At 38.9% G+C, this 12432-nt stretch overlaps 1 protein-coding gene across 1 annotated transcript in view; it reads right to left on the bottom strand.

Annotated features, from left to right (window-relative positions):
• Ak2 (Adenylate kinase 2) overlaps positions 1–12432 on the bottom strand; it is a 93265-nt gene that overhangs the window by 19820 nt on the left and 61013 nt on the right. The window lies entirely within an intron of this gene.

The following is a 12432-nucleotide window of genomic DNA, read 5'->3' as shown; positions in this document are numbered from 1 at the left end:
AAATACCTGTCCAGCTGAGCCTTAAATTTGTTTAGGCTATCAACTTCCACAACAGGGGATGGAAGTTTGTTCCACCAACCAACTACCCGCTGGCTAAAGCATATTTCCGCACATCTATCGGTATAGTTTAGGGATAAAGCCTCAGGTTACGTAAATAGTTTAACTAATGTACAAGTTAGTGCATTTGCATCATTTCTGTACATAGCCAACTACATAAGGAGTTATAAATTGGCATCATTGATGAGGAGCCAATAAGCTCCGAAATGGTGCCGTATGGGTGATGGTATCAGCTGAGAATAAGTAACAATAGTCTTCTCTTATGGTGAAGTGTTACTTATTCGAGGTAGTGCAATATCACGACAACTTGTTGTGAAGGTATTCACAATATGAGATATATTTAATGATGCCAATTTATAACTACTTATGTAGTTGGCTATGTACAAGGTGGCAGGGTTGTTAATGACAGTAATGGCAACTAGGCACCTGTGAGGTGATCTGATTGAGGTGTATAAGGCCTTGAATGGGTTGAGCATGCTTAATTCTGATGGAATTCTTCTACTTGTTCAGATCACGAACCTAAGGGGGCATAAATTCAAATTGAGGAAAGACAGACGTAGAATAGATGTGTGGAAATTTGCCTTTAGCCAGCAGGTGGTTAATTGCTGGAACAAACTTCCATCTGTCGTTGTGGAAGTTGATAGGTTAAATAAATTTAAGGAGGAACTGGACAAACATTTAGAGGGAATTGTTTTGTAATTTTTTTTTTTTTTTTTTTTGGCTGATGCTGTGCTGCATAAGCTCACACACTTGCTTTCTTGCATCACATGTCACTACTACTACAGAAATGATGCAAATGCACTAACTTGTACATTATTTAGAGCTTTTATGAAACTGAATTTTGTGTTCCCACGAGTTTCATTTAAACTCAGAAGAAAACAGAGAAGTAAATAATTAACTAAAAAAGGAGCAGGGCTAAATCATTTCAGGAATTATAGCAGTACTTTAAGTACTACTATAATTCCTCTCAGTATTTCTAACTTGATAAAATATCATGATAGTATCTCTTGCAAGTTTGATGCAGGAAATAACTTTTAACTCAGGTTAAAAGATCCTTAGATGGATTAAGGACAGCTACATGACATTAAGTACAAAGGATTGTAATTAATGGTTACTCTTCAGAATGGGTTATGATTAGAAGTGAGAGATACTATTGTGATATTATTGATACTTGATCCAAGTATCAAGTATCAATAATATCCCTCAAGGATCACAGCTGGGACTATTTCTGATTTTCTTAAATGACATTGCTGAAGGAATACCCTGTATCTCTTGGTACGTTGTATCAAAATCTGTAGATGTTTAGATCAGGAAAATGGTCACTGACCAGTTCCAAGCAGTACGCCTGGATAACTTGGATGGGCTTTGCAATGATCAGGTTAGTCACAACTACACTTTAATTCTGAAAATATAGGGTTATAAACTGGAAAATAAGAACCCAAAAGGTAAAACCTCCTTGAAAAGCCGCTAGTGAAATTGGCAAAAGAGCAACATATGAGGAGAGATGTCAGAAATATGGGCTACAGTACAGGCAGTTCCCGGTTTACGAGTTTTTTTTCCCCCCAAGTATCAAGTATCAACAAAATTGAAAATATGAACATTAATTGCTAAAAACATTAATGCTAAACATTCATAATTACCGCATTTCAAACCACACACGTAGCTATACAATACAGTGCACCCCGCTTTATGACATTATACCATTCCAGAGACACCATCGTATTGTGAAAATATCGTCATGTGAACCCAATAACACAGATTTTTTTTTTTTTTTTTTTTGGTAATTCATTCCAAGACCTCGGAACTTGAAATTTTCGCTATATAATTAAGCTATTTATCTCTCTAAAAGGTCATTTTTATAATGGAAATTGTATTAGTTACCAATTCAAATCATTAAAATGCATTACACTTTCATCATTATCCTATGTTCCGTTATAAGAATCAATTTTGAATGCCTTTTTGGTATTTTTCTAAAACACATTTCTGGGGTTTACCAGAAAACAATAAAAACAATTTGCACTTTCAGGTTTATTGGGCTTTTCTGTTAACAAAATCTATTATAAACGGGTAGTTGTTGTTGTTGTTGTTGTTATTTGGTTTTTAGGAGCATTAGCAACTAAGGCCATATTGCTCCGGGATATGCGGTGGTCATTCCCTGACCTTTCCGCATCCTCCGTATTTGGTGGTGACGGGCTCGAACCACGGTCTAATCAAGAAGCGTGTGCTATGCACTGCTGCTCCTTCCCACCTGGCTACGGAGGCGCCATAAACGGGTAGTAAACTCGACCTTATTGCATTTGCCATAATCCCAACAACTAGAATTCTGTGGGTTTTCACGTAACAGTATTATGGTGAAATGAGTTCCCCTTCATTGAAATCTTCAATCATATAAAAAAACAAATTTTCAGAATCTTCACTTCATTCCTTTTTTTCCCTTCTTTGTAAACTTGTTACTCCACACGAATCGTGTTAGTTGAAATCTCACTTGTGCGTATCGTGTTAGTTGCAATTTTTGCATACCATTAAAAATGCTTATGCATGCTATCATGAAATTTATAAAGAAAAGAGATGAGACTTGGAAACAAACCCCATCTTGAAGCATTTCTGAAGAAGACGACTCCTTGTGCAACAAACCAACAATGAGTGTGCATTTAGTCGATGATGATGAATAAACATTCTTTAACATCATATAGGAGGAAGTATATGATGAGAGCCTTGTTGATCAATTAAGCCTTGAAAAGATTGTGCAAGGCTCAAGGAGTAGAATTTTTTTCAGCCTGGTCTGAACTTGTTAACAGGAGAGACTGCATCTACAGGGATGGGATACACATAAATAGAAAGGGTGCAAGAATATCTGCTGATGCTATCCAGGCAGTATTAGGTGAGTCGGAATACTGCTACTTGGGAGGGGGGGGATACAAGGAATAATAGATTAACAGTAGCCACTAGCAGAGGTGAAAGTGACTCTTGCACTGCTTCTATGGGAATGAGCAACAGCTTGAAAAACAAGATACAGGGTTTATAATAACATACACGTAAGTTATAACACGCGTCTCGAAAGCTACTGTCAGTATATATTTGTATTCTTAAATTAAACTGGATTTATAACTTACGTGTATGTTACAAAGGGTACTAGGAAAGTTTTGCAATACAGCTTTGTTTATTTAATTTTTTCAAAGTAATTTCCTCTACATTCAATACACCTCTCCATCCTCCGAAACCAATCTTTAAACCAGTTCTGCCAAGTTTCACTAGGGAGTAAAGCACACTCGTTGTCCCAAGCCCGTAGAAGGTCCTCATCACTAGAAAACTGCCTCCCTTTTAGCTTCATTTTCACATGCGGGAACAGTGCAAAGTCGCAGGGAGCAAGGTCTGGACTGTAGGGAGGGTGCCCCAGAAGTTTCAGTCCTGTCGTGGTCAAATATTCGGTGCAGGCTTTGGCGCGGTCAGCTGGAGCATTATCGTGATGGAGGTACCAGGTGTACATTCCTGACTTTGGCCGCAGGTTCTTCATAGATCCAATGACTTTAGGCAGGCATTGTTCAGTATACCACTTAGCTGTGACTGTCTTCTGCTGTGTCCAAAACGACACGTTCCACAATTTCACTCGATTTGAAAAATACAGCTATCATTTTCTTCTTTACAGATCGGGATTTTCTGACAATTACGGGTGTGTCATCATCATCAAAGACCCAAACTTTGTTTTGAGCCTTGGTCGGCAGATCGTAATAGTACAGCCAAGTCTCGTCACCTGTCACGACGTTGTTCACATACCGAGATTGTCCCTTATCAAACTTTTTTAACATCTCCCGGCACCAAGTCACACGTCTCGAGTTCCTTCACGTGCAAATGATCTTGCAGATTCGAACGAATTGCTGGTGCATTTAGGCCCAAAGTATCCTCTATCTGTTGGTAGGTCACTCGCCTGTTTTCGTCAAGCATTTTCCTCACAGCAGTAACGTTTTCCTCCGTAACTGACGTTTGTGGCCTTCCCGGTCTCTCAGAATCCTCCAGAGTGAAATTTCCCCTTTGGAATTCTCTATACCACCTGAATATCGTTGTACGATGTGGACAATCATCATCTAGTGCAAGAGTCATTTCTTCTAAGCACTGGTCTATGGTTAAACCACGCACGAAATTATACCGCAAAACTGTCCTTATCTCATTTCGTGACCACGATGCCATCGCAAGCACTTTACACTCTCACTACTAATGAATAACTGAGCCCATCGACTTGGCGCGGCGGCTACTATGCAAGTATGAACATGTCTCAACATGCAGCAACAAGCAGCTTCCTGCGATTCATTGTTGTGTCATATTGCAAAACTTTCCTAGTACCCTTTGTATTATAAACCATGGACCCCAGTACACCAGGCCCATTCGTTACTATAAGATGCAGGGTATTACAGAGACTGCTGGGAGTCATTGCAGTACAAGTAAACACATAGGTTGTGTTAGGGTAGCTAAGAATAGGAACAGATGAATGTATACTTGCATGCACACCAATGCTAGGAGTTGATAAATTTGATGAATTTGAGGTATTGCTCAAAACATCAAAGGCAGATATTGTTGCGATATTAGAGAGTGGTGTCACGCAGATTTAAGGAATGCAGAACTGGAATTTGGGGAGTACAATGTGTACAGGAAGGATAGACAGGATAGGAAGGGAGGAGGGGTTATGCTATTAGTTAAGAAACACATAAAATCCAAGGAAGTGAAGCCAGTCGACATCGCTGGACAGTGCAGTGTCGAGTCAGTTTGGTGTGACATAAGCACTGGGAGATCAAAATTGAGAGTAGGAGTGTGTTATAGTCCTAATGATTCTGATGAGTATAATAAAAAACTGTACAGGGAAATAGAGTGGGCCAGTAATCAGAGAGTCCTATAATGGAGGATTTTAATTTCCCAGATATTGACTGGAATTTGTGGGTTGGTCACTCACACACTAGCAAGGCTTTTGTGGATTTATTGGATGATTGTTTCCTCCATCAGCATGTTCGGGAGGCAACCAGAGGGAGCAATACTCTTGATCTAATTATCAGTAGTGATTCTTCATGCATTAAGAATCTGCAGATAAAGGAACCACTAGGTGGCATTGATCACAGTGTGCTGAAGTGTGATTTACTCAAAAAGGTAACTACCATCAAGGATAAAAGGGAAGGGATTTTTGCTTTCATAAAGGCGACAACGGTGGTCTGAGACAGCATTTAAATTCTATATGGTGGGACCAACTAATGATGTTACCAACAGCAAATTCAAAACGGGAAGCATTCAAAGAATTTATCTTGGAAGCTACTAGGCTTTACATACCAACTAAGAAATATAGTTCAAGGTTTAGGCCTAAATGGATGTAGTAGTAGTGGCATGTGATGCAAGAAAGCATGCGTATGAGCTTATGCAGCATCAACCAAAAAAAAAAATACCCCACCATTCCCTCCAAATGACTGTCCAGTTCCTCCTTAAATTTATTCAACCTATCAACTTCCGCAACGACAGATGGAAGTTTGTTCCAGCAATTAACCACCCACTGGCTAAAGGCCAATTTCCGCACATCTATTCTACATCTGTCTTTTCTTAATTTGAATTTATGCCCCCTTAGGTTCGTAATCTGAACAAGTGGAAGGATCACAACAGAATTCTGCGTGCTCAACCCATTCAAGGCCTTATACACCTGAATCAGATCACTGCGCAGGTACCTAGTCTCCAGCCACTGCAATTTGCCGAACTTAAGCCTCTCTTGGTAAGAGGATCCCTTCATTCCCCTCACCAATCTTGTTGCCCTTCTCTGTACACGCTCAAGTAAATCTACATCCTTCCTAAAATGAGACCTCCAGACCTGAACGCAGTAATCAAGGCGTGGCCTGACCACTGCCTTATACCGAGGGATAATCACTTCCTTTTCCCTGCTAGCAAAATTCCTATATATCATTGACAAAACCCCATGACCTGCCCTGGCAGCCTGTCTGCATTTCTCAGAAAACTTCATATCTGACTGCACAATTACTCCCAGGTCTTTTTCATTTTCTACCACCTTAAGTGTAGTACCACACAGTTGGTACGTTTTTCTGGGGTTACTTCTACCCATATGCAGTACTTTGCATTTGTCAAGGTTAAACTTCAGTTGCCACTTCTTAGCCCATCTGTACAAATTATTTAGATGCTGTTGCAGTAGAACACCGCCATTATTGTCATTAAAAACCCTGCCAACCATTGTATCATCTGCAAACTTCGACATTAAATCTGATATACCTTCATCAATATCATTGATAAGTATACAAAACAACAGTGGACCCAACACCAAGCCCTGTGGGACTCCACTAATAACATTAGTCCACGAAGAGCAGCACCCATTGATTACCACCCATTGATTACCACCCTCTGTCTTCTCCCACTTAACCATTCTTTTATCCATTGTAGCAACTTACCCTTAATACCATTCTGCTTCAATTTGTACAATAGTCTTTCATGCGCAACAGTGTCAATAGCTTTCCTGAAATCGAAATATATGATATCAAAATTATTTTTTGCATCCAGTTCCTTTGTAACCACATCATAATATCCTATCAAATTTGTCAGACAAGACTTTCCCTTAACAAAACCATGTTTGTCTGAATTATTGCTGCAGCCTTGTCTAGATGATCCTGCAATGCATCTTTAACCAGTGACTCCATTATTTTACCTCGAACAGAAGTTAAACTAACTGGTCTGTAATTACTTGTGTCACCCTTCGAACATCCTTGGACTCGGGGGAACCTCTCCCGAGTCCAAGGATGTTCTCATAATTATGGTTAAGGATTAGCTAAGTTGCTTTGCCGCCTCCGTAGCCGAGTGGTCAGGAGTGGGAGTGCAGTAGCACGTGCTCTTTGAGTAGACCGGGGTTCAAGCCCCTGACTGCTGAATATGGTCGATCTGCCAACCCGCACTGGACCAGCGTGGCAGATTATGGTCCATTTGCATCAGCATGAATTGTTGAGGAGGCTTCCATCCTGCAGTGCATTGATAATGGCTGCACTTTACCTTTTTTTTGCCGCCTCCTTTAATATAACTGGATAGATCCCATCCACCCAAAGTGCTTTTCTTATGTTTAACTTCAACAATTTCTCCCCCACTTTGCTCTCAGTTATTACAAAATCATTAAGTATTATGCTACAATTTGATAACCTTGTGCCATTTTCAAACCTTAATAATTCCTCATGTGTGAATGTAGATGCAAAATACTCATTCAGTTTGTTTGCTCTCTGAGCAGGATCATCAACAGTCGAACCATCAATGTCAAGTGGACCAATCAGATTCATCCCCTTCCTTTTAGCGTTTATACAAGTAAAGAATGCTGCATAAGCTTGCTTTCTTGCATCAAATGCCTCTACTAATGCTAAAGAAATCCTTGCTGTTTTTCTTAGCATCTTTTGCCAAGGATTTCTCGTAATCTGCCCTCACCTGCCTAACCTCCTTTGTGACCTGATTACAGACTAGCTTATATCTGCCATAGGTTTCTGAGTCACTTGATAATTTATATGCATCCCATGCATTTTTCTTCCCTGTTACAAGTCTCATTAGTTCATTAGATAACCATTTAGGCCAAACCTTGAACAATATTTCTTAATAGGTATGAAACTTTTAGTAGCATCCACGTTTAATTCCTTGAATGCTTCCCACTTACAATTTACTGTTGGTAACATCGTCAGTTTATCCCACTGTACAGAATTTAAACTTTCTGAGACCACTGTACTCACCCTTACAGAAGCAAAAACCCTTTCCTTTACCCCTGATGGTAATTATGTCTTTAAGTAAATCCCACATCAGTACACTGTGATCACTGCCACCTAGTGGTTCCTTTATCTGCAAATTCTTAATACACGAATGATCACTGCTGATAACCAGATCAAGAGTATTACTCTCTCTGGTTGCCTCTCGAACATGCTGCTGCAGAAAACAATCATCCAATAAATCCACAAAAGTCTGACTAGTGTGTGAGTGACCAGCCCACAAGTTGCAGTCAATATCTAGGGAGATAAAATCCCCCATTATAAGAAATGTCAGATGAACTAATGAGACATACGGCAGAGAAGAAAAATGCATGGGATACATACTATGGCTTGAAAACCGGTTTTATAAACCGGTTAAATCCGGTTTTCATATTGAGTTGTTAAAACCGAAACCGAGCTTCTAAAACCGGATTCGAATATTTTTTTTAGTTAGCCCTCGAATATAGTTTTTGTTATGCACATTTTCTTTTGTTTGTTCGTTTGTCTGGATTGTTCAACTGCTTTATGTTTTAAAAATGTTTTTTATTTTGTTTTAAGGTACAAATCTCATGGGCAAGTGGCCCAAATCTAGGAGGGATACCTTTTATCTTCAATACACCTCGTAAATGAGTACACCTCGATGCAGATGTACTCATTTACGACTGAGTGAGTCGGAGCGATAGCGTAAAAGAAAATGCTCAACATTTCTCCGTTCCATCTGTCTTGTTCGCCAGGCAAGTAATGGAATGCGCCTTATTGATGGTTACCCACTAGAAACAGATTCGCTGAATAATGCATCAAATTTCAATCATAGAAAGTTTTTTGCTTCTTTATTCCTATTAAATTTGCGATCAAATGTTCTCCAAAAAGCAGCTTCACCAAATTTAGCATTTATGTAATTTTGAAAATACAATAGATTTAATTGGGGGAAAAAAAATTGCAAGTAAATAAATAAAAAATTTCTTTCGTGAAAATTTTGAAACTTGCCTCGTTTAGACCCTTCATTCAGTGCTTGCGGGAGTAACGCAGTGTTATGCCTTTGTTGTCTTCAATGTTTTTATTTAAAATTGTCGGTGATACAAATTCCTACTAATTAATATTTATTACTCTTAATATGTCTAAGATGAAATCAAATGTATGGAATTATTTTGCTCAAAAAAGCAAAGATGAAGCACAATGTTCAAAATGTCAGAAGATAATGAAGTCGTCTGGAGGATCAACACCATATTTGATGTTGCATTAAAAGAAAATGCATCAGATTGACATTAAACAAGATAACAGTGAACCTCCAGTAAAAATGGTAAGAACATTAGAAAACTTTATCATTAAAAAATCTATGGAAGAAGAGATTTCAAAATTAGCTGCTTTAGATGGATTTTCTTTTAATTCAATTGCCAAGAGTGAGTTTATACAATCAAGCCTTCACCTTCAGAGAAATAAATACGATAAATTACCACCAGCCTCAGTGAATGGAATTAAAAATATGATTCTGAATTATTATAAAACTAAGAAAGAAGAACTCATTCAGCATTTCAAAAATTCATTGGTTTTGGGTGCACGGTATTCACTGACTCTAGACGAGTATACAAAATAAAAGGTATATGAATATAAATGTGCATTCAAAAGACAATCATTGGTCGTTAGGTCTTATTGAGATTAATGGTTCACTTGATAGAAGAAGAACTGAGAAAATTGTGAATGGATACTTGAAGGAATTTGGTTTGAACTTGGATGAGGATATTGTTGCCTGCATCACCGATGGAGCAGCAATGATGATTAAGTTTGGCACGCAAATTACATCTAATCATCAACAATGTATAGCCCATTGTATACATCTGTCAGTTATAGATGTACTTTATGAAAAAGCAATCAATTATGGTGCCACAGTGAGTCTTCCAAAGACAATGAAGAAGTTGAAAAAAGACAGCAAGGCATGCCTTATCAAACCGACTTTACCGATGAGCTCATTTATTTCTTCAATCCAATGGCCAATATTGACATATTGGCCAAAATTGACATATTAACTTATTTCTAGAGTAGCTTTATATTCCTATTTACGGTACTTAAAGTTAAAATAACTTAGATAGAGTTTTTTGTAGGTATTACTTAGTATCGGAAAGGGTATCAAATCCACGTGTTTACCGTTCATAAACGGCCGCCATTGTTACGGGAAAATTAATCAGTAAAATCTATTAATCTTGTCGAACTTCATTGGCAATTAAATTGTAATTTTAACTATACATATAACCACTTAGGTTACGGAACATAAATAATTAGTAAAAATAAATAATTAATACATAACTTGATACAGAAGTTATATAAAGGGACTTCGTAGATAACACTCGTTACTGAAGCGCGATACAGCATATCCGGAATTCGATAGCATTAGCTTTGTATAGTATAGTGCATAATATAATATTGTCAATTAATCAGTACATCTATTAATCTTGTTAAACTTCATTGTCAATTAAATTGTACTTTTAACTATATATATATAATGACTTAGAGTACAAACGTAACAAATAATTAATACATACTTGATACGGAAGTTATATAAAGGGAACTCGTAGATAACACTCGATACCGAAAAATAAATATAGCGTTATAACTGTGTTAAGATACAAGTTTAAGGTTTTAATTTTGTTCTGAAATTGTAATTTTATTGACATTTAAATCGAAATCATGACTCTGACCAGAGCAGCAAAGCAAAAGGCTCAAGCTAATGGGAGTGCTGTGACTCAGGGGAGAACTGAGGGGGGGCGGTTGCCCCCTGAATCACGGCCTATTAAGATGCACTGTTTGCTTGATGTTTGCGGAGCAATCGGGTACGGGACATGATACTGCCATGGGGGATGTCTTTGTGTGTGCACGATGCAAGGAGTGCAAGGAAATTAGGCGACAACTCGGCGTTGTTATGGGCCTATATGAGACCTTGAAGGACAGGGTGGATGCCCTTGAAGGAAATAAATTGAGGGGCCCATCAAGCTCTCAGCTGCCCACATCAACACCAGAGCTTGGACTTGGTCATCTTGCAACACAGAGGCAGCCCCCAAGGCAGAATGCACTGGTCCAACAGGAACTAGTAGTTGTTGGTGACTCAATTGTCAGGGAAACGGGGAACATGCTTTGTAAAAAGGATAGGTGGAACAGGACCAGGGTATGTCTGCCAGGGGCAAAGGTTGATGACGTTGTAGAGCAGATATCATCTTTTAAGGGCACAAAAGGTGATATAGTTGTACACGTTGGCACTAATGATATTAAGAGTAGGAGACAAGCGGAATTACTTAACAAGTACAGGTCACTGTTGAAAAAAAGCCGTGAAGTAGGGTTGAATTTGAAAGTGTCTGCAATTCTGCCCAGACACGATAGGAGGGAGTATATGATGAGAGCCTTGTCGATCAATTCGGCCCTGGAAAGATTGTGCAAGGCTGAAGGGGTAGAATTTTTTTCAGCCTGGACTGTACTTGTTAACAGGAGAGATTGCTTCTACAGGGATGGGATACACTTAAATAGAAAGGGTGCAAGAATATTTGCTGATGCTATCGAGGCAGTGTTAGGTGGGTCGGAAAACTGCTAGCTTGGGGGGAGACAAAGACTAATGGATTAACAGTAGCCACTGGCAGAGGTGAAAGAGATTCTTGCACTGCTTCTATTGGAATGAGCAGAAGCCTGAAAAACAAGATGCAGGATATTTCAGAGACTGCTGGAAGTCATTGTGGTACAAGTAAACACATGGGTTGTGTTAGGGTAGCTAAGAATAGAAACAGGTGCATGTATACTTGCGTGTACACTAATGCTAGGAGTTTAGTAAATAAATTTGATGAATTTGAGGTATTACTCAAAACATCAAAGGCAGATATTGTTGGGATATCAGAGACGTGGTGTCACACAGATATAAGGAATGCAGAACTGGAATTTGGGGAGTACAACGTCTACAGAAAGGATAGACAGGATAGGAAGGGAGGAGGGGTTATGCTATTAGTTAAAAAACACATAAAATCCAAGGAAGTGAAGCCAGTTGACATCGCTGGACAGTGCAGTGTTGAGTCAGTTTGGTGTGACATAAGCATAGGTAAATCAAAATTGAGAGTAGGAGTGTGCTATAGGCCTAATGACTCTGATGAGTATAATAAGATACTGTACAGGGAAATAGAATGGGCCAGTAAATCAGAGAGTCTTATAATGGGGGATTTTAATTTCCCAGATATTGACTGGAATTTGTGGGTTGGTCACTCACACACTAGCAAGGCTTTGGTGGATTTATTGGATGATTGTTTTCTACACCAGCATGTTCGGGAGGCAACTAGAGGGAGTAATACTCTTGATCTGATTATCAGTAGTGATTCTTCTTGCATTAGGAATCTGCAGATAAATGAACCACTGGGTGGCAGTGATCACAGTGTGCTGAAGTGGGATTTACTCAAGGAGGTAACTACCATCAGAGGTAAAGGGAAGGGTTTTTGCTTTCGTAAAGGCGACTATGATGGTCTGAGACAGTATTTAAATTCTATACAGTGGGACCAACTGATGATGTTACCAACAGCAAATTCAAAATGGGAAGCATTCAAGGAACTAATCTTGGAAGCTACCAGGCTTTACATACCAACCAAGAAATATTGTTCAAGGTTCA

Source organism: Mastigoproctus giganteus, chromosome 11 (genome assembly GCF_048544385.1).
Source record: "Mastigoproctus giganteus isolate SK-2022 chromosome 11, ASM4854438v1, whole genome shotgun sequence".
Lineage (NCBI taxonomy): Eukaryota > Metazoa > Arthropoda > Arachnida > Uropygi > Thelyphonidae > Mastigoproctus > Mastigoproctus giganteus.
The sequence above is the reverse complement of the archived record's forward strand: the minus strand, read 5'-3'. Positions and strand labels throughout refer to the sequence as shown.